The sequence below is a fragment of the Engystomops pustulosus genome, chromosome 9 (assembly GCF_040894005.1).
Source record: "Engystomops pustulosus chromosome 9, aEngPut4.maternal, whole genome shotgun sequence".
NCBI lineage: Eukaryota > Metazoa > Chordata > Amphibia > Anura > Leptodactylidae > Engystomops > Engystomops pustulosus.
The window spans coordinates 45711873-45734956 of record NC_092419.1 but is presented as its reverse complement, the minus strand read 5'-3'; the positions used below and the strand labels follow the sequence as shown (position 1 = coordinate 45734956).

The 23084-nt window shown below is 42.8% G+C and overlaps 1 protein-coding gene across 6 annotated transcripts in view; it reads left to right on the top strand.

Annotated features, from left to right (window-relative positions):
- The window catches only part of PAK3 (p21 (RAC1) activated kinase 3), a 100640-nt gene that overhangs the window by 28120 nt on the left and 49436 nt on the right, over positions 1-23084 (top strand). Inside the window, exon 1 of one of the 6 annotated variants that reach the window (XM_072123951.1) lies at positions 8889-9046. The exons of 3 other annotated variants lie outside the window; for them this stretch is intronic. The gene's annotated coding sequence lies outside the window, so the exon portion shown is untranslated. Of the gene's footprint in view, positions 1-8888; positions 9058-23084 lie in introns of those variants that run through there. 2 more of the 6 variants (XM_072123949.1, XM_072123954.1) reach the window with 2 other exon arrangements.

Genomic DNA, 23084 nt, shown 5'->3' with positions numbered 1-23084 from the left:
ATTATTAAAGAAAGTGCATGAAAGTTTACATTTTTACATAAACCTCAAATCAAAACTGAGGTTTATGAGCCAAAAGGGATGTAAAAATAATAACACAAATTGAAAGTGAGCAGATTTATACATGCCTCAATATACAAGAATCAACAAGAATTTAAAATCTCAAAAATGATATACCATGCAATATTTGGTTGAAATCAACAAATATGTTTAAAAATATTGTACACAAAGTAAAAAGCTCCTATGCTCCTAACTTTTTACTTAATATACACAACCACCTTTATGGAACTTTGCAGGAAACTGTAAAATATAAAAATTACATTAAAATTTCAAATTTCCACTAGAATGTGTACTAATCCAGACTTATTATATAAGGAAAATGTACTTTCCCAAAAACGGTGCATACATACCCCAAACATGTATATTCACCAAAATATGCAGCAAAGAGAACGTTAAATCCATGGGGTGCGCCAAACAACAAGTACATTGCACTGATCTTATTATTGTATACTCCCTCTCTATAGTAACCCAAATAAAAAACTATGTATCCATAAACCACGCAAAGCCAAGCTAACAAAGGTCACTTTTAGATGTGTGTAATATGCGAGTCATTGTATTAGAAGCACAGCAACAAACTTTAATAGGAATTTAAGTAAGAATGCTATTACATAGGTATAACAATGAAGGGATGGTGTGAAATAAAAACTTTATTTAGGAACGTGTGTATGTTTTTTCATGTTACATACAACTTTTTGGAGTTCTGGGTCTCGGTGTTAAAGTCTATGATTGTTCCGGGTAGGAATGGGTTTATAACATGACCATTAGTTTATATTATTGCTTTTCAAAATTTAGCAACAAAGTCAATATTTACTTTATTTGTGAACTGTGAAAAGCTCTTCTGTGCACAGTTCAGAAAGCTACAAAATTTGGAGAATCTCCTCTCTTATATGAATCTACAATTGTGTTTCTAGGTGCCAGGGATCCAGAGATGTTAAGTGTTGTGACGAGATTTGCATATACTGTATATAAATCAGAAGTGAAATTGTCCCTGGCACCTGGAAACGCAATTTTACATTCATATGAAAGGGGAGATTTCTAGGTGCCAGGGACCCAAAGTTATGGCTCCTAGAATTGAGGACGTAATTCATATGTACTTGGCCATAGAGGTGCCATCCTGTGAGGATGTATGAAATAAGGCCTTGCCAGGGAAAGGGTTAAACCATACCCCTTTTCTAAAGCGCCACCCCTAATGTTGTAATAGATGTAAAACAGTTTTTTCTACAAACATTAACATTTTATTTTATTTTTGCTAAAACTGGAGAACCCTTTTGTTTGGCATAGCCTGTGTCTATGCAGAGTTTACCATGCATGAATACAATCTGTGGCTGTTATACACCTGTATAAGCCAGCATTTTGTTTTTGTTTTTTTTTTGTGATGTACATTGGAGAAATTTAAAAAAAGGCAATTTGCAAGTGTCTAAGGTCGTTTTCCCATGTCAGTATTCAGGTCAGTAATTTGCATCAGTATTTTTTTTTTTTGTCCAAAAGCAATTTGATTGTACACATAAAAAGTAAAAGGAATTTTACACCTACTATATTTAGAATCTGTTCTTGATTTCGACCTCCCAGTATTGATGCAAAATACTGACCAGAATACTGCTGAGTGTAAATAAGTAATAAAATGAATTTGCTGCACAGCATGTGGGCCAGTACTGAAGGCAGAATTCTGGTATATTTCCTTGAGGCTAAGATCCGAGGCCCCATCACAGATTCTGTCATAAATCAGAGATTAAAAAATCCTGTACGCTCAGTGAAGTGGAAACCCCCCACGCAGATGTGGGCATATCCTTCCTTCATATATCTTCCCCATTGCCTATTTGTCTAGTTCTGGTCTTATATTATAATGATATTAATATCTTGACTTTCTTACCTCTAATACTAATCTATTTTATCAGGTCTTTTTTTTTTATTTATTGTTTTAGAATTTTTGCAAATGAAAATTTTCACATTGTCCGCTGTTTTATAACATACCTTTTGGTATGTAGACTTTTTCATCACTTTTATTAGGATAAGGTACAGACAGCGTATGTTTTTATGTTGTTACTTAGCACTAAATAGCCTGTCACCCACCAGTCTGCCGAAGTGTTAGTGACAAATATCACTATATGCAGTGTAGCGGCTGTCACATACAGAGGCTAGGGAGTGATGTAGTTGCTTTCGATAACATTACAGGTACATTATGACATTATAATAGCTATACATTATAGAGAAACTACTTGACATACATAACAAGTCAGGTTTTTTGCCCTGCTTTTTATTGCTTCCATACTATATATATTATTCTAGAAATCTATTGCCATTACATTCAGGATACCAAAGCACTTTTCCAAATATTGCCAGTCCTTTGTAAACCAAAAAAATGATTCAGTAAAGCACGCCCCCCAAATTTTTTTTTTTTAATGGTAGCATGCGTCACAGTGTATTTACCACTCCATTTCTCCTGCTCATGTACTTACAGTTGTATTATGAAGTAAAATTACAAATATCTTAAAATTGTCAACTCTTTTTGTTAAAAGTAAGTTTACACTTCCAACAACTACTTTTACTCTCATTTTTAATACGGTAAGTAAAGATTTTCATATCGCTTCTTTCCAAAAACTTGGAATCTAGAATGGCAAATATTTAGTTTTGGATTTGCTGCTATGGATTTGGGCTTGGATTTCCACCTTTCCAATGTAAGTGGTGTTGATGATGAAGCCATTGTGTGTGTTCTTGTAGAAATTGTCTAAAATTGCATTTGGCATTATAATTTTTTTTTTCCGTGGCCATCGATAGTGAAGGTGTCACAGAGAAGCGGAGGCTTGGCCGCCACTGCTGACATCCTCTGTCTAACCTGCAATCTGCCAAGAAATTTTCCAGTGAATTAATCTTCAGGTTTACGTTCAGCAGGGAATGTTTTGTTTCCACAGCGAGCACCTGTACAGAATTAATCTATTCAGCGGAGTGATGGAGCCTCCTCCTAGGTCAGCCGGTGCAGAAATGGGCAAGTGCTTGGGCGATGTGCATGGAGGAGTCTGATTAAAATACCGGTAGTTGCGTAGGAAAAATGGTATCATACTGTACCTATAGCTATCAATTGGGAAACTTCTTACATTTGTTTCCAATGCCTTTGGTTCAAATGGCAACTACTCCATTTTCCCCATTTATTTTTATACAAAGTGCCTGGGCTATCTGGACAGCCCTGTACAAGTGAGCAGAGCAGTGTCTGGGCTTAGATGCTCTACTCAATTTTAGTCATACTATTCCCAAACTACCAATCTATCTGGTTGTTTGACCTTCTGTGCGTTTTCAAACAAGGCTTATAGATCCATTTTCCCATTCTATAGATAAACCCCATCAATTGCACAATGACATTTATTAGTATTGTGGTGGCTGGCTCTTGCCATTGCAGTCAATGGACATGGACAGCCAAGTTTTCTACCAATATGTAAACTTCCCCATCTCTGTTCTGGCAGAACCTACCTATAGTCTAGGGGGGTTGTTCATCTTCCTATGTGTTCTTAAATTGACTTTTTTTTTTTTTTTTTTTTACAAAATATGGCTTAATATAAATGGGTAATAGCTGAAAGTGAAAGCCTCTGCGTGGGGTTTGGCTTAGCGAGCCATTATTATTATTATTATTATTATTATTATTATTAATGCACAGTATCAACTGCAGTAAATGTACATGGGCAAAGGGCCTAAAACCATAAGCAGGAAACTTTATAGAGATGAGAGATCATATTGGGAACATGAGGTCATAAAACTGTATATTTGGGGGTCAACCCCTTTTTTATTGATGTTTTTTTACATATTTTTCTCATTACACAACAAATTTTGAAATGTACTTGGTTATCCTGTTTTTCATTGAAGAAAACTTTGCTTGGAAAGATTCATTTTTCATGCAATGCACAATGGGAAGAAAATTATTAAAATGATCTTTAAGCATGTGCCTATGGCTCAGTGTCTCTGATTTGGCTCATATGAGAGAACTTGCATTTATGGTATTTTGTACCATATATATATAACCTTTATGTTACCCAAGAGAAACGCACACACAGAGAAAGCGTTAATTGTGTAATCCATATTCCATAAGGCTACGTGTGATGTTGTGATGTTCCTCTGGGTAACTTCTATTCATAGACTCATGTAGTTGCGGTTTCACTCCTTTGACATGACTTTGTGCGAGATAATTGCTTTTGGTGGGCTAAAAGAGCGGCCAGGAACACACTGAAGATCAATTATTAGATGAACTGGCAAATTGATATTAATGGGAAGATGAAGGTCAGAAGACCTAAACAAATCCTATGTCTCCAAGTATTCACCACTTTCACACGACAGTATTGGGCATCAGTATTTGCAAGCCAAAAAAAGAAGCAGATCTTAGTAAAAGTAGCTTTGTCTGCATGTCATTCAGATCAGTTGTTTGTCCATGTACTGCCGATGGGGCAGGTCCTGAAGAGCAAGAAACTCTTTGTAACCACTTTGATTCCTGACCAAGAACCCAAACCCTCTGTCCACTGTCTAAAAACAATTGCTCTCTCTCTCTCTATATGTTTTTTACTGGATACTTGTACAAGCGGTCCCCTACTTAAGGACACCCGACTTACAGACAACCCATAGTTACAGACGGACCCCTCTGCCCCATGTGACCTCTGGTGAAGCTCTCTGGATGCTTTACTATAGTCCCAGACTGCAATGATCAGCTGTAATGAAGCTTTATTGATAATTCTTGGTCCAATTACACCAAAAATTTTGAAACTCCAATTGTCACTGGGGCAAAAGAAAAAAAATTGTCTAGAACTTCCATTATAAAATATACAGTTTCGACTTACATACAAATTCAACTTAAGAACAAACCTCCAGACCCTATCTTGTATGTAACCCGGGGACTGCCTGTACATAGAATAGTGTTATCTCCTAAGAGGATAGTATTTTATCTTCTGTCAGGTGAACACAGTCCTAAAGATATATTTACATTGAATTTTTGCAGCATACAAGGTTGAAACTAACAAGATTTGCCTAATTACATTGCTGTTAACATTATTGTTTACAAAACGTTTATTAATGCAATGTGCAAACGATATGCTAATATTAATGCAATGCTAAAATGCAATTCACAACTCAAAAATTAACACGTTAACAAAACTCAAATGTTAACACAGATGTTAACATTAAATTAAAGGAAGCCTTCATAATAAAAAATAAATCAAACCACCATTATAAATCTCACACATTACCTTAGAGACAGGAATACAGGCATTCCAATGATTCTATTGATGTTTTTCTATGATTCTGCTGTGCCGTAAAAATATGTTTTATTCCTTCTCAGTTGACTTCTGTATCCAGTCATGGAGGTGGGGAGAGCTCTTAGATGCAGTCAAGTTCTCCCCACCTCCTCTCTGACGTCTAAATAACTAAACACCCCTCCGCCCTGCCCTCTTCTCCATGTCGTTAGCTGCCCTTTCCCGATGGCAGCGCATGCACGGAGCACCTGTGCATTTGAAGCCAGTCTTCTCGTTCCCAGCTACCTCCTCAGGTACACGGTGACCTGTTCCCCACGTCATTATGACCACCTAGATCTTTATCGCAGTGTCGCTGGGAAATGAACACACATTGCAGATGCATGCACCATCATTAGGAACAGGCGGATAGTGACGTGGGTAACTGAGCGCGATGTAGCTGGGGATGAGAAGGCCAGCTTCAAATATTCAGCGTACCGTGCATGCACCGCCATTGGGAATGGGTGGAGAAGAGGGCAGGGAGGAGGTACAGTGCAGTTTTCTAGAGAGGAGGTGGGGAAAACTTCACTGTATCTGAGAGCTCTCTCCGAGTCCTTGACTGGATACAGAAGTCAACTGGGGAGGAATAAAAGATGTTTTTAAAGCAAAGCGGAATCGTACAGACACCTCAATGGAATTATTGGAATGCCTGTTTGTGGTGACAGTTTCCCTTTAACATTGTGTTTTGTAAAAGCAAATGTTAACAGCAATGTAATTAGGAAAAGTGCTGTGTTATATTGTGTTCCAAAGCACAATGTTTCATAGTTCATACGGTTGAAAAAAGACACTTGTCCATCAAGTTCAACCAAGAAAGGGTAGGGATTGGATGAGAAGAGATTTATGGGAAACAATTCTATGTAACATAACTATTAATGTTATTTAAGTGTAAAAAGGCATCTAGACCCTTCTTGAAGCTCTCTGCTGTCCCTGCTGTGACCAGCGCCTGAGGCAGGCTGTTCCACATATTGACTGTTCTCACAGTAAAAAAGCGCTGTCGCCTCCGGTGATTAAACCTTGTCTTCTGATTTGATTTAATCTGAAACAATTTACCACCATATTTTTGTATGGACCAATCACATATTTATATAAATTAATTGTGTCCCTTCGTAGTCGTCTCTTTTCCAGACTAAATAAATCTAGTTGTTTTAATCTTTCCTCATAACTTAGACCCTCCATACCCCTTATCATTTTTGTGGCTCTACATTGAACCTTCCCCAGCTCCAAGGCATTCTTTTTATGGACCGGTGCCCAGAACTGGACAACATATTCCAGGTGAGGCGGAACCATGTAAATGTGCTGTGAATGTAGCATACGTGGCACACATGGAATTTTTGACGAGTTTTTAATATTTCATTGCATTTTTGCATATTGGCTTTTTGAACTTTTTTGGATAAAGGTTTCTTAACTTTGCAGTCTCTCCCTTGAGGTTTTTGAGGTGCACATTCATTGTGCTTTTCAAAGCAGTTGAAAATGTGCGCATTTGTGGTTTGGAAACGCATGTGGTTATATGTACAAACAGCAGGGAGAAAAGATCACTGTGTTTTTATAAATTCTAAGAGACACATAAGGATTCAAATGGAGCACATGAGGCATTGTTTTAAAAACGCAAATGCACCTGAACAATAAGAAAATACATGCTTTTTCAGTGTGTTCAAAAACGCCACATGTAAACTGCCTCAATGTGAATAGCATCAAATCTTGGGGAGCGTCCACACATTCAGTTTTTCAGATGCAGTTTTTGATGCCCAAATCAGGAATGGAGTAAAATTAGGAGGAGGAGCACCTTCAATTATTTGTCTCAACCCATTATCATCCACACCTGCTTTTGGCTCCAAAAACTGCAAATGGAAAACTGAACGTGTGGACGCACACTTAGAGTGATGCCACACATGGCGTTTTGGAACCGTTTTTAAAACGCATCTGTTTTTGTCCTTTTTTTTTATTGCGCAAATTCAGAAAACGTGTCAAAAACGGATGATTTTTCAAAAAACGAATGCAGTTTTAAAAAACGGATGCGTTTTTTAACGCATGCGTTTTTTAACGGATTGCTTAAAAACGGACCAAAAAACAGTTTCAAAAAGCCATGTGTGGCATCACCCTAATAGGGCATGCATTATGGAAGTCACATCACCTGCCTATGCACTTAGATGTGTCTACCAGTGGATAATCACTTGTCCTAACAAAGTGTGCATGTGCATAGCTCAGTTGGGAGCTGTCACCCAAACGAGCTCTGGTCCCACATCTAGTAAAGGTGTATTTTGGGCAGGGTCTTTACTACAGTGATAGTAGCCATAGCAGTGTCCAGAGGCACCATCTTCCAACCTGACACTAAAGAATGGAGGATGTGCATATGTATAATGTTGCACATTGTACCGTATAATATGTATATAAGATATATAATAATTAATTCCTTTATTTATATAGTGCACACAGAGCTTGCCAAATCAGTATTTGTGTGTATCTGTGATGTGTATATGCTTGTATATGGCACTGTGTCTGTCTGTATATGGCACTGTGTCTGTCTGTATATGGCACTGTGTCTGTCTGTATATGGCACTGTGTCTGTCTGTATATGGCACTGTGTCCGTATATGGCACTGTGTCCGTCCGTATATGGCACTGTGTCCGTCCGTATATGGCACTGTGTCCGTCCGTATATGGCACTGTGTCCGTCCGTATATGGCACTGTGTCCGTCCGTATATGGCACTGTGTCCGTCCGTATATGGCACTGTGTCCGTCCGTATATGGCACTGTGTCCGTCCGTATATGGCACTGTGTCCGTCCGTATATGGCACTGTGTCCGTCCGTATATGGCACTGTGTCCGTCCGTATATGGCACTGTGTCCGTCCGTATATGGCACTGTGTCCGTCCGTATATGGCACTGTGTCCGTCCGTATATGGCACTGTGTCCGTCCGTATATGGCACTGTGTCCGTCCGTATATGGCACTGTGTCCGTCCGTATATGGCACTGTGTCCGTCCGTATATGGCACTGTGTCTGTCTGTATATGGCACTGTGTCCGTATATGTGATGTGTACATGTCGTATGGTGTGTGTATATACTGTATGTCTATATTGCACTGTGTGTATATGCTGTATATGTGTGTAAGAGTGTATAAATAGGTTTTGTTTTTGTGTGTATATGGGTATATATATTACAGGCAGACTTCCCATTCAGAAGTCTGCCTCTCCCAGTAAGCTAGCTGATATCAGATTATTAGATTATTATTCTAAATATTAATGGATATAATATTTACTATGTATCTATATTGTATGCTGTATTCTAGAATACTGCATGTGACTCCTGGGAGGGATGTGCTGCGGTGCACATGTTGGTTATGTCTCGGTAGCATTGCACCCCTGGCCACACACAATGCAGGCTCAGGCTGACTTGGGGTTAGTAAAAGCATCACATTTTTAAGCTCCCTCCCTCTCTCTCGCTCTGAAAGGTTTTCTATGCACTTCCTGCTTCGAAACAAAAGATTTGCCTATCCCAGCCCTCCTAGTGCTATTAGTAGTATTATTATCAGCCGCCAGGCAGCCAATCACAGATGGAGAAAGATGGTGACATCATGGGCTTGGGAACAGCAAGGAGGTAGCTGAAGCATCCAAGCCACTAATGTGAGCACTGGAGGTCAGGAGCTGGAGAAAGGATGGCAGCGTCTCTGTGGAAGGACTAATCCAGGGCTTCCCTTGTACCAGGAGCAGCGAGGATCCAGCATGCCAGGGTGTGTGCCAGGTAATGGCATCCGCTTATTCACAGCGTCTCGTGCTGCAGCCCATGCTGCCTGGTGGCGAGCAACGCTAGCAATGGCCTGTTCTGGTCTCTCCCAATTCTTGCGCAGACTGCAGGATGCTCTGTGATGGTTTGAGGGGTTTGGAGTTCATTAAAACGGAGCATTTTATAACCGATACTTTGTATGATCTTGTCAGCAGGAACTGTTTGATTGTCATTGTATCATATTTGTGTTATTTGTGACATATGGATGGATATATGCGTGTCTAGGTGTAAAAGATTACACATACACGTAGTGTTCTATAATTTAGTATGTTACTACTTCTACATAATTTACGTCTGTATATATAGACGGCAGGGCTTGTATACTTCTGACTATGTCTGGAGGGATGAGGCTTTGTATATGTTGGATGTAGTGTCTGTATATACCTTAGTAGAAGTGTGTCTGTATAGCAGTGATTGTGACTTTTTGTAATATTTACACGCTGTTTGATGCATGACGGCGCCACGCATGTGATGAGCTTCATGAGATCTGGATTGTCATTTTATGGTTTCTTTAAATAGTGGATGTATTAAAGGCCTCTCCAGCTGTATATTCATAGGGTGATTCATTGATAATTGCTGTATGATGCAGGGAAATCTAGGGATAGAAAGAAGTGGATGGGGGGAGTTGTCTGTGCAGAAGAGCTTGCAATCGGTGCCATCTGCTGTGTGATTCTCTTTTGGTGAGGGCAATAAATCCCCTTTGCATATATTATTCTCTACCCCTTTTGTGCTCCCTGTGAAGACACCTGCTCTTCTGCTCCTGTGCCTGGGAGGCTCAGTAATAGGCCCCATATGCATATTAGCCTTTGTCCGAGCCCTGCTCCCTGCTCTGTTGGTTGTGCTGTCATTATATTTACACTCGGCCTCCTCTCTGTCATCAACCTGCCGACTCAAAAGCTTTCAGCAGTGACAATTGTTGTCCTTGGGACAAGTCTACAGCATGTGCTAATCTCCAGGACTGAATACTGCAGATGCTCAGCGCCAAGCACTTTTTTTTTTTTAAACGGACACTTTTTGTTTTGTATGTAAATAAGGATTTTCATGTATTATAAATTACTTTTGTCAGTCATCATCGGTCCACACTCACCATGCATAGGACTGAGTCACATACAATACAGTGTCAAAACTATAGCATCAAATGAATGGGAAATGGTGTAAGTAAGTTAAGTGGTTGCAATGGGAAACTGCTTCCTTTTTATACCAATGAGATGTCGGCTTTTATTTGGTGTGATCTGTGTAGATGTTCATTGATCTGGGGTAGCTCTGCTTTCTAACACATGGGGGCTCATTTACTAAGGGTCACGTTACACACTTTTGTCGGACTGTGCACTTTTTTCAGGGCTAGAAAGCCTTGCACAGGTATTTAAGAAGTGTGCGCTGGGATTGTGGCAGACACAACCTTTTTTTGTGGCGCAGCTGCGACGGCTTCCCTGCAACACAAATTAGGGGGCGTGCAGCAGGTGGTCCGACTGAGCGCGGTATTTAATTTTCAAATTGTGGCGCAAGCCCTATGTTTAAATGCACCGCAAAAAAAAGATGGGGAAGCGACACATTCACGATTTCAGGCGACCAATCTTAGTGAATCGCCGCACACAGCATTCTAGACGAACAATGCACTTTCTGTGAACTCCAGTGTTCCTCAATGAGAGTGGATCCAAATGGGTCACTAGAATATCGGCCAGAACTGTTTTGTTGTATAGGACACCAGATAAACTTTATATTCCATATAATGTCTATGGTTTTCAAAATGTCAGGAATCAAAAAGTCTTTAAGGGTTTCCTACCACACTGAGACAACGTATCACCCTATCCACAGGTGTGTAATGGGCTGTACAAGTAATTAAAGGGATCCTGTAGTATATAATTTATTTTACATTAACTTGCTCCTTGCCAGCAGCACCTGGTGAGTCCCATAGAAGGGGAAGCTGCAGCCTGTGTCTTCCTATCCACACCATCCCCCTCCTTCCCCTGCCTGCTTAAAGGGAACCTACCACCACGAAACTACCTATAAAGGTAGATCGGGTGGTAGGTGGATCAATAGGACGTGAGGATAGCCCTTTTAAGGGCTAATCCTCACGTCCCCGCAATGTTTTGAAAACTTTTATTGCCCCAATATTAAAATTTTCTTATGCGGCTACTGGGGCGTGGAGTAGCCGCATCTGAGGTTACACGAGGCGGCTACTCCACGCCCCCGTAGCCTCTTTTCTCCTCCTACCAAAAATCTTCGGCGCGCAGCTACGAGGAGCTGCGCGCCCTCGTCCGGCACATCTGCTGTCTGCGCAGAACAGCAGGCCCGCGCCTGCTCGGTCACTGCTAGGGAGTCGGAGCTGCACAGGCGCGGCCCTGTTGTTCTGCGCATGCGCAGACAGCAGATGTGCCGGACGAGGGTGCGCAGCTCCTCGTAGCTGCGCGCCGAAGATTTTTGGTAGGAGGAGAAAAGAGGCTACCGGGGCGTGGAGTAGCCGCCTCGTGTAACCTCAGATGCGGCTACTCCACGCCCCAGTAGCCGCATAAGAAAATTTTAATATTGGGGCAATAAAAGTTTTCAAATCATTGCGGGGACGTGAGGATTAGCCCTTAAAAGGGCTATCCTCACGTCCTATTGATCCACCTACCACCCGATCTACCTTTATAGGTAGATTTGTGGTGGTAGGTTCCCTTTAATGCACATAACAGGAAGTGGGCAGGGAGCTGGATGAGTGTGGGGAGAGGAGACTGATATGGGCTGCAGCTGCCCCTCCCTGGGGACTCGCCATCTGCTGCTGGTCGGGAGCAAGGTAATATAAAATAAACTATTATACACTACTGAAATGATTCAGAATGCTGACAAAGACATTTTTAAAATCTGCGTACCATAGGCTTTGTAACCTGTCACCAGCTAAAAATAACATTCCTGGTGACAGGTGCGCTTTACCCAATTTGGGTTATAAGAGCAGAAATAAAAGCTGAAATCCTGATTATGATATATGCCTTATATTCTGGACACAACAGATCATAATGGACCACACTGATTTGCGTTTCCATTGTCTTCTGTAATTTTTGGCAGATTCTTACAAGACATCAGACACACATGTGAACATGGCCTAAAACTATTATGTCACAAGGGAATCTAGGAAGACTGGAAACTATATAGTGCACTTGAAATGTCCTTTTTAGGGTCACCAAACGCACTTTTGTCAGACTTTGCACCGTTTTCCGGATTTGCATGGCTTTAAAAGAGATTGAACAGGTGCCTGCACTGGGATTGTGTCATACGCGTTTAGATTTTGGCCCTGCTGCGCTGGCTTCCATGTGACAGAAATTGGGGATGCGTGCAGTCTGATGATCCGACTGATTCAGACTCTTTATAGGGAAAGATTTAGTACAAGATTCAGTCTTTATAATCACACTATACATGGGAGTCCAGTGGGTGGTTCTGCTCTCTAATTGACATTGCCTTTATACCTTCCAGACTCCTCAACATAGAACCATCAGAACTTTAAATATATGAAATAAATTCCACAAATCTATATATCCATACACGCCGTTGCTCCTGCTCTATAACATACTTCTTACAGATCATTGTGACCTTGCTCATTGTGACACGTTCACTTTAGCGAAAACCAGCAGAGAGCCCTGTGTCATGTGAGTAACCCGCACTACCTTCCCATTGCCTTGTACTACTAGTGATTTATTTTCACTTTATATACTTGTATTTTGTATATATTGTCTCTTTTTAAATATTTTTAATTAGCTCTGTGATTTTTATATCATGGAACATAATTAACTCCTTAAAATAAAAATACAGGTACAGATTCCTTCAGGGCTATAACAGGCAATAAGGGGAACATTTTGCATCCTGTAGGAAAAAGCAGCTAAATGTTGTTTCCCTCAGTGATACTTGTGACCTGGATTATGCCCGCAGCTATACTTGATTGGCGATGCAGTGTCTAGATGCCAGGCTGTGTTTATCAGAGTCGGCCAGCCGCAGTGTCAGCTTATCACAGCCGCTGCGACCTCCACACAGTGCAGAGAAGGCAGGTCCTGCTTTGTGTCTACTTGTATTATCTGCCTGCGCCCATGCAGGGGTCGTGTACTAAAACAACGGGAGACATGACTACTGTGTGGTTGAGTGGTTGGCATCAGTGGTTCTACCTCTAGTCATTGAACAAAAGAATGCAAAAACTATTTTTTTTTTTAAATAGGAACAGAGCTCTTTTGCAGCACAACCCTTTGAATGACCTCTCACCTCTCCCGACATCCCTGTTTGGTAAATAATGATTTGGGAACAAATATTTTTTTTTGTAAAAACCTGTTTTTCCTCCGAGCTATTTATGAATTCATTAAAGCCTGGGTGTTAGTAGTTGGACTCCTGGGGAGTCATTTATCCTTGTTGTTTTCTTTTTTCTCTATCGTTTGCACCTTTTTGGGAGTTTTGCGCTTATTCCGTAGTTTATTTATAATAAGAGAAGTTCTTTGCTGTCGCAGGTTTGCCCTATTTTCTTAGAAGGGCAGATGTGCTTGTTTGATTTTCCAAAAAAGGCACAATTTTACCAACTTAAAAATAAGACCAAACAGGAGATTAACATAGCGAAAAAAAACCTTATGATAAATAAGCACAAAAAAAAAGATAAACAACATAGATCTCATTATCTTAAATGACCCCCATGGTGTCACTTCAGATACTGTCTATTCAGTACTGATAAAATCAGACTAAATTGATAAGTCCATATATTTCCAAAAGGAATAATGTATTTAATGGAAACCGTTGACCAGACTATTTGGGAGACTAAATCAACTAAAGGTCCTTATGGACGTGTGATTTGGTGTCCCAAATTATCCTGTAACATCTTGACCAAGCGTCTTTACTTGCCAAGAGATTAGTCCGATGCAGCTCTGGTGCTCCCAGTGCCTGCTTATAATTGGGCATGCGCCAGACCTACAGCACATGTACAGGGAAGCTGGGGTGTATTATGACGCCTTGACTCAATGACTGACTGTACAGGCACCTAAAGTTTTGGACAAAGGTAAAGGCAGTCCTAAGACTTTTACTCTAGTTACAAATGGACCTATCTGCTCAAGGTGTCTGTAATAAAGCTTTATTGACAAACCCTGTTCCAATGTCAGCCCTAAATTTTCAAAATCCAAAATACTTTACTATCACTTACAAAATATACCTTTCCTGTCCATACAAATTCAACGTAAGAACAAAACTGCAAAACTTATCCTGTACATAACACGGGGCCTGCCTGTAAGGATCATTATTTCATTTTTTTTTTGTGGGCATAGACAGAAATATTATAAGGCGATTTGGGACGCAAAACTATCCACAAGGACCTGCGTGTGGTTTCAGGTCCCAAATCTCCCTGACAGGTCCTCTTTAATGCAAAATGCAGGATTCTGATTGAATAGGCATAGTTCTATGTCTTCCTGCATCGGTGTGATAAAGCGTCTTCCTTTGACACTATGAATGAGAGGTTTGGTTATTGTTATTTGCTTGTATTGGAGCAATGTTTCCATGCAGTTTGTAAGCAGACGGCTTTAGAGTACTTGTAATGCGGAGTACATTTGGGTCATGGTCCTCTGTGTGTGGATTGGATATTGTTCTTGTGTTTAGTGGAGGCGCGTTATAGTAGGATGTTCTGTATCTTTTTACAATTAGCGGGAATCCAATGTCCTTGACTTCCTCATTCTCTCCGTCTTTCTGATTCTTTCATATCGGCTCTTCATTCAGAGAAAGAAGGATGTGTTGTTTCTGCCCACTTGTTAACTGCGTGATTGCTGTATACAGGTCCACGCCTGTCAGTCATATGTGCAATGCTATACATCTCCTCTCACCTCTTTGTTTCTTTCCAATAATACAATAGTAATGATGGTTTCCTTGCATAATTCCAACCATTCATTCTAAAATTTAGCACCCATGGTGCGCGCCTGTATCAAAGGCATGTATAAAAGAGGGCCTATCTGTTCTACTAATAATTCCCAGAAAATAATGATCCTGGAATAAATTAGTAAATTTGCCAAGATAAATCCTTTAATGGAAGGCGTCAGCTCCGAAACTGTAGCAGACTGTGAAAGAAAATGCAGGGAAAATAGAGGGAGGTTATATACTCACTGTAAAGTGGCAAAGGGCAGTAGCTTCTGTGTCCCTCTATCCACAATAGCCATAAAATAGGAGGGGGGTTGGGGGATTAGTCAGGTGATCAACTTGTATAAATGACAAGAGGAACAATACTTTTCTTTGGGAACCGGGCTGAACTGATAGTAGATGTCCTTTAAAAGGAACCTTTCAGGGCAGTTTGTGGACACTAAACCATCTTTATGTCTAGTGTACACCTGTTTGTGTGTTTTTATAGGGGTCAATTTAAAACCCTAAATCATGGGTACATAAGGAGTTAGTTTGTTTGGGGTACAAAATAGACATGACAGGTCCTCTTAGACAAACCAGTTATTATTGTTTTGCTCAGCGTAGGAAGGAAATAGTACATTTAAAGCAGAAAAATGTCATTCTCTGTATGTGTTAATCAAAAAATCAGATTAAAGGAGTTGCCTGAGACAATGAATAAAAATGTGGCCCATGCATTCCCATATCCCACCGCTGTATCACACACTGGGACATGGAGATGGGTGGGCGTGACTGGCCAGAACCTGAACTGAGCTCAGCTTCTGTGACCCTGGAAACAGACAGGGTCATGGCCGGGAGAGACGGTGACGTGGGATAGCGGGAGGGACTGCAGAGGTAAGTACTAGTTTATTGTTTTAAGCAGCCCATCCTGGCCACTTTTTCTTTTTAAGTCTCGGACAATCCCTTTAAATACCGAATGTAAAACAAAAATGAAACTTCTGTCATTGATGGCATTGATGATCCTGGGTCATCTTGGCCGTTTGTTATTGGCTGAAGGGGCAGTTCCTGTGTTCATACTGGAAAGGTAACAGTAGCTTTGGGTCAGAGATGAATAACACAAACTCGGCTTATACTTGAGTAAAAAAAAAACGAAAAAACTCACCTTTCCAGCGCCTCCGCAGGTCTTCTGTGGTAAAATTAGGGACCTCGGCTTATACTGGGGCCGGCTTATACTCGGGTATATACGGTAGTCTGTCTCCCATCCTTTCAAATATTACTTCCCTGGCCAGTTTACTTTTGGAGGATGCCACCTAAAATTATACTCATGACTGCATCATCCCACCCTGGAAAACATGTATGCATATTTCTTATGGAGAAAGCGAAGAATCCCTGGTTTCTTGTAAAGAGTTTGTTAATAAAAATAAACCTACTTGCCTTTATCAGGTGTATGTTTGTTGCAGCAGTGACTTTTCTTTTTGCAAATAATCACTGAGCCAATCCCTTTCCACAAAAGTCACATGCTATTATGTCAGATGTACCTGTTGGGGGTAGAAGTCAAGTGCTGCTGCTGCATAGCTCTAGGGCAGTGGTGGCGAACCTATGGCACGGGTGCCACAGGTGGCACTTGGAGCCCTCTCTGTGGGCACCCAGGCCATCACCCAGCACAAAGGTCACCATTCAGGACTCCTCCTCCTGCAGTCACAGGTAGCCCAGAACGTGCCAGGGAGGAGTGGGCAGAGCTGGATTATCATTGAAGCCCCTTCTCAGGGCCTGCGATTCATCCTGTTAAGAGGACCTTAGAGGGAAGCTACAATAATAATCCGAATTTCTCCATCTTTCTACTGTAATGGTGTCTTCAGGATGCCAATATGTTCGAATCTGTGACACAGCAGGGAGCAATATGTTAATTTAAATTGGCATTTTGCACTTTGTAAAAAAAAAATATGTGGCTTTCGATTGTAGTTTGGGCACTCAGTCTCTAAAAGGTTCGCTATCACTGCTCTAGGGGATATACCAGTGAGGCAAATTTAGCTTTTGGGTTTTTTATTTTTTCAATAAAATCCTTTCTAGTAAAGAATAAAAACTTTTTATAAAATCTCGCTTTCAGTGACTAGACCATCCCAGAGTCTAAATATAGTAGCACAGATTTCCTCCTGAACTCTGGGCTCATTCCTATGCTCATAAATTGTAACAAGCTGTTATTGCTCTATACTTACATCATAAACTACTAGTAACATTATATATTTTTTTCTGGAGTCTGGATAGAATCTGGTTAAAAGCAGACCAAAAGTTTGGGCACACCTTCTCATTCAAAGAGTTTTCTGTATTTTCATGACTATAAAAATTGTAGATTCACACTGAACGCATCAAAACTATGAATTATCACATGTGGTATTATAGATGCAACAAAAAAGTGTGAAACAACTGAAAATATGTCTTATATTCTAGGCTCCTTTTGCTTTGATTACTGCTTTGCACACTCTTGGCTTCTCTTGATGAGCTTCATGAGGTAGTCACCAGAAAAGGTTTTCACTTTTTTGTATGTATATATTTCTACATGTGATAATTCATAGTTTTGATGCCTTCAGTGTGAATCTACAATTTTTATAGTCCTGACTTTTGGTCTGTACTGTACACACACACACACACACACACACACACACACACACACACACACACACATATATATTTTCTTTATATACATGTATGTACACTGTTTACAAGGTTCACAGATGTTTACAATTTTGTATATCAATTCCCTTTGTAATTTTTTGTTGTTGTTCAGTTTCATACAATTTGTCAAATTTAAACTGAAGTTCATGATTAGAGATGAGCGAACACTAAAATGCTCGGGTACTCGTTATTCGAGACGAACTTTTCCCGATGCTCGAGTGCTCGTCTCGAATAATGAACCCCATTGAAGTCAATGGGAGACTCGAGCATTTTTCAAGGGGACCAAGGCTCTGCACAGGGAAGCTTGGCCAAACACCTGGGAACCTCAGAAAAGGATGGAAACACCACGGAAATGGACAGGAAACAGCAGGGGCAGCATGCATGGATGCCTCTGAGGCTGCTTAATCGCACCATTATGCCAAAATTATGGGCAACAGCATGGCCATGACAGAGTGACAGAATGAAGCTAGATAGCATCTAAAACATCCAATAATTGACCCTGACACTATAGGGGACGGCATGCAGAGGCAGCGGCAGCGGCAGCAGGCTAGAGAGTGGCATGGCGACATACCCTAATTGGACTCAGGCTTCAAACCAATGGGTGTCAGAGAGGAACCAAAGGAGGTGAGCAAGAAGCGCTCAAATAATATCGGTACATGATAAAAGTTTGCCAGTATATTTTGTGGATTATACAGCAGGGTGGCGACAAAGTTAACATGGAAGCCATGAAAACAACCCAAAATTCTGCCTGACACAGCTCGTTTGATAAGGGGACCATGTATGCTTACAGTTCATGCCAGTCGCTGCACTGGCTGCCAGTCTCCTTTCGAATACAGTTTAAAATAATAATAACCCTCATCCATAAAGCTCTGTATAATGCTGCACCCCCCTACCTCTCCTCTCTTATCTCAGTCTATCGCCCAACCCGTGCTCTTAGATCCGCCAGTGATCTTAGATTAACCTCTACCCTAGTGCGGACCTCCCACTCGCGTCTCCAAGACTTCTCTAGAGCTGCACCAATTCTATGGAATGCTCTGCCCTGGACTATCAGACTAATACCTAACCTCCAAAGTTTCAAACGTGCTCTTAAAACCCATTTCTTTAGGCAAGCCTATAACACTCATTAACTGCATGAAGTTTTAACTCTTCTACTAACCCGTCCTGTGTCGTCCTCCCATCTGTTATCCAGCAACCAACAGGCACCAGACTTCTCTGCAGTCCCATTCACCCTGGACCTGGTATATAAGATGACGGCTGAGTGGTTCAAGCGACAGCAATTCCATTTATTATATTTTTTTCTATTCCCTAAGAAGAATGGCTTGACCATTAAATATTCTTTTACCTCGTGTTACCCCATCATCTTCATAAACCGTAAGCTCTGGCGAGCAGGGACCTCACTCCTGTTGTTCCATACAAATGTTGTGCTCTGTTACATTACATTTGTATTTGTTTCCTATGATTTGTAAAGCGCTACAGAATATGATGACGCTATATAAATAAAGATTATTATTATTATTATTATGGAGGCAGTGAACTAGTAGTAGATTAAAGGTGCTGCAACTATGTTAGTTGGATCTTGGGATGGAGCTGGCGCTCTGCAGCCAGGCGAGCTTTTGCCAATCCAAGCCCCTGTCTCTAGGCTACTCCCCAAACAGCACTTCTAAGAACCTTTTGTATAAGATCAAGTGTAGTAGCGTTCTTATAAGTTTAGGATATGGCGGGTGAGGGGAATGTAAACAGATGCGCAAGAAGCGCTGAAATAATATCCCTAAATGGTAAAAGTTTGCAAGTATATTTTGTGGATTACACAGCAGGGTGGCGACAAAGTTAACAACTTTGATGTGGAATGCCCTGTAATAGCTCTTGGGCGGTGTGCCTTTTATCGCCTAGGCTCAGCAGTTTCAGCACCGCCTGCTGTCGCTTAGCGACGGCACTGCTGCTGTGCCTAGAGCTACCGACTGATGGCGCCATGCCCACGGATGGTAATTCGGAGGAGGAGGAGGTGGAGGAGGGGTGGGAGGAGGTATAGTAGGCCTTTGAGACCTTGACCGAGGTAGGCCCCGCAATTCTCTGCGTCGGCAGTATATGACCAGCCCCAGGGTCAGACTCGGTCCCAGCCTGCACCAAGTTAAGTGTAGTAGCGTTCTTATAAGTTTGGGATATGGCGGGTGAGGGGAATGTAAACAGATGCGCAAGAAGCGCATGATGCGCATGGAGCTGGCGCTCCGCTGCCAGGCGAGCTTTCGCCAATTCAAGCCCCTGTCTCTAGGCTACTCCCCAAACAGCACTTCTAAGAACCTTTTGTATAAGATCAAGTGTAGTAGCGTTCTTATAAGTTTAGGATATGCCGGGTGAGGGGAATGTAAACAGATGCGCAAGAAGCGCTGAAATAATATCCCTAAATGGTAAAAGTTTGCCAGTATATTTTGTGGATAACACAGCAGGGTGGCGACAAAGTTAACAACTTTGATGTGGAATCCATGAAAACAACCCAAATTTCTGCCTGACACACCTCGTTTGATAAAGGGACGATGTATGGAGGCAGCTATATGGACGACTTTTGGAGGTAGCAATGGAGACAACGTGTGGAGGCTGCTATGGAGACAATTTAATTTGGATAGTGCCTGTATGTGGCAGTCCCAAACATTTTTCAAACCAGAGGAGCAGGTAGGTGGCCCTCCAGTAAAATGGAATAGATTGAGTGCCTGTATGTGGCAGTCCCAAAAATGTTTCAAACCAGAGGAGCAGGTAGGTGGCCCTGCAGTAAAATGGAATAGATTGAGTGCCTGTATGTGGCAGTCCCAAAAATTTTTCAAACCAGAGGAGCAGGTAGGTGGCCCTCCAGTAAAATGGAATAGATTGAGTGCCTGTATGTGGCAGTCCCAAAAATGTTTCAAACCAGAGGAGCAGGTAGGTGGCCCTGCAGTAAAATGGAATAGATTGAGTGCCTGTATGTGGCACTCACAAAAATTGTTTCAAACAGAGGACCGGGTAGGTGGCCCTCCAGAAAAATTAAATGCATGAAGTACTATAGCAAGAGCCAGTGGGCCCTGTCAAAAAATAGCCATTTTCCTCTGCTTTACTGTACAAAGAGGAGGAGAAGGAGGAAAATGAGGAGGAGGAGGAGTGGATCAATTATTCAGGTTGAGCTTCCTTCACCTGGTGGAGATTGGAAATTCTGAGAAATCCAGCCTTTATTCATTTTAATAAGCGTCAGCCTGTCAGCGCTGTCAGTCGACAGGCGTGTACGCTTATCGGTGATGATGCCACCAGCTGCACTGAAAACCCGCTCGGACAAGACGCTAGCGGCAGGGCAGGCAAGAACCTCCAAGGCGTACAGCGCCAGTTCGTGCCACATGTCCAGCTTTGAAACCCAGTAGTTGTAGGGAGCTGTGTGATCATTTAGGACGATGGTATGGTCAGCTACGTACTCCCTCACCATCTTTCTGTAAAGATCAGCCCTACTCTGCCGAGACTGGGGACAGGTGACAGTGTCTTGCTGGGGTGACATAAAGCTGGCAAAAGCCTTGTAAAGCGTACCCTTGCCAGTGCTGGACAAGCTGCCTGCTCGCCTACTCTCCCTCGCTACTTGTCCCGCAGAACTACGCACTCTGCCGCTAGCGCTGTCAGAAGGGAAATACTGTTTCAGCTTGTGCACCAGGGCCTGCTGGTATTCATGCATTCTCACACTCCTTTCCTCTGCAGGGATGAGAGTGGAAAGATTTTGCTTGTACCGTGGGTCCAGGAGAGTGAACACCCAGTAATCGGTGCTGGAATAAATTCTTTGAACGCGAGGGTCACGGGATAGGCAGCCTAGCATGAAATCTGCCATATGCGCCAGAGTACCAACGCGTAAGAATTCACTCCCCTCACTGGCCTGACTGTCCATTTCCTCCTCCTCCAACTCCTCCAACTCCTCTTCTTCTGCCCATACACGCTGAACAGTAAAGGACTCAACAATGGTCCCCTCTTGTGTCTCACCAACATTCTCCTCCTCTTCCTCCTCATCCTCCTCCACCTCCACCTCCTCCGATATGCGCTGAGAAACAGACCTGAGGGTGCTTTGGCTATCAACAAGGGAATATTCTTCCCCTGTCTCTTGTGACGAGCGCAAAGCTTCCGACTTCATGCTGACCAGAGAGTTTTTCAACAGGCCAAGCAGCGGGATGGTGAGGCTGATGATGGCGGCATCGCCACTGACCATCTGTGTTGACTCCTCAAAGTTACTCAGCACCTGACAGATATCAGACATCCACGTCCACTCCTCATTGTAGACTTGAGGAAGCTGACTGACCTGACTACCAGTTCTGGTGGAAGTTGACATCTGGCAGTCTACAATCGCTCTGCGCTGCTGGTAAACTCTGGATAACATGGTCAGTGTTGAATTCCACCTCGTGGGCACGTCGCACAACAGTCGGTGAGCGGGCAGTTGGAGGCGGCGCTGCGCTGCCCTGAGAGTGGCAGCATCTGGGCTGGACTTCCTGAAATGCGCACAGATGCGGCGCACCTTCGTGAGCAAATCAGACAGATTGGGGTATGTCTTGAGGAAACGCTGAACTATCAGATTTAACACATGGGCCAGGCATGGCACATGTGTCAGTCTGCCGAGTTGCAGAGCCGCCACCAGGTTACGGCCGTTGTCACACACAACCATTCCCGGCTTGAGGTTCAGCGGTGCCAGCCACAGATCAGTCTGCGCCGTGATGCCCTGTAATAGCTCTTGGGCGGTGTGCCTTTTGTCGCCTAGGCTCAGCAGTTTGAGCACCGCCTGCTGTCGCTTAGCGACGGCACTGCTGCTGTGCCTAGAGCTACCGACTGATGGCGCCGTGCCCACGGATGGTAGTTCGGAGGAGGAGGTGGAGGAGGGGTGGGAGGAGGAGGAGGCATAGTAGGCCTGAAACACCTGGACCGAGGTAGGCCCCGCAATCCTCGGCGTCGGCAGTATATGAGCAGCCCCAGTGTCAGACTCGGTCCCAGCCTCCACCAAGTTAACCCAATGTGCCGTCAGCGATATATAGTGGCCCTGCCCGGCAGCACTCGTCCACGTGTCCGTGGTCAGGTGGACCTTGTCAGAAACGGCGTTGGTCAGGGCACGGATGATGTTGTCTGACACGTGCTGGTGCAGGGCTGGGACGGCACATCGGGAAAAGTAGTGGCGGCTGGGGACCGAATACCGAGGGGCGGCCGCCGCCATGAGGTTGCGAAAGGCCTCGGTCTCTACTAGCCTATAGGGCAGCATCTCCAGGCTAAGCAATCTGGAGATGTGCACATTAAGGGCTTGGGCGTGCGGGTGGGTTGCACTATATTTGCGTTTCCGCTCCAGCGTCTGGGGTATGGAGAGCTGAACGCTGGTGGATGCTGTGGAGGATCGTGGAGGCGACGATGGGGTTTTTGTGGCAGGGTCCTGGGCAGGGGGCTGACTAGCAGCTGACACAGGGGAAGGAGCAGTGGTGTGCACGGCCGGAGGTGAACGGGCTTGTTGCCACTGA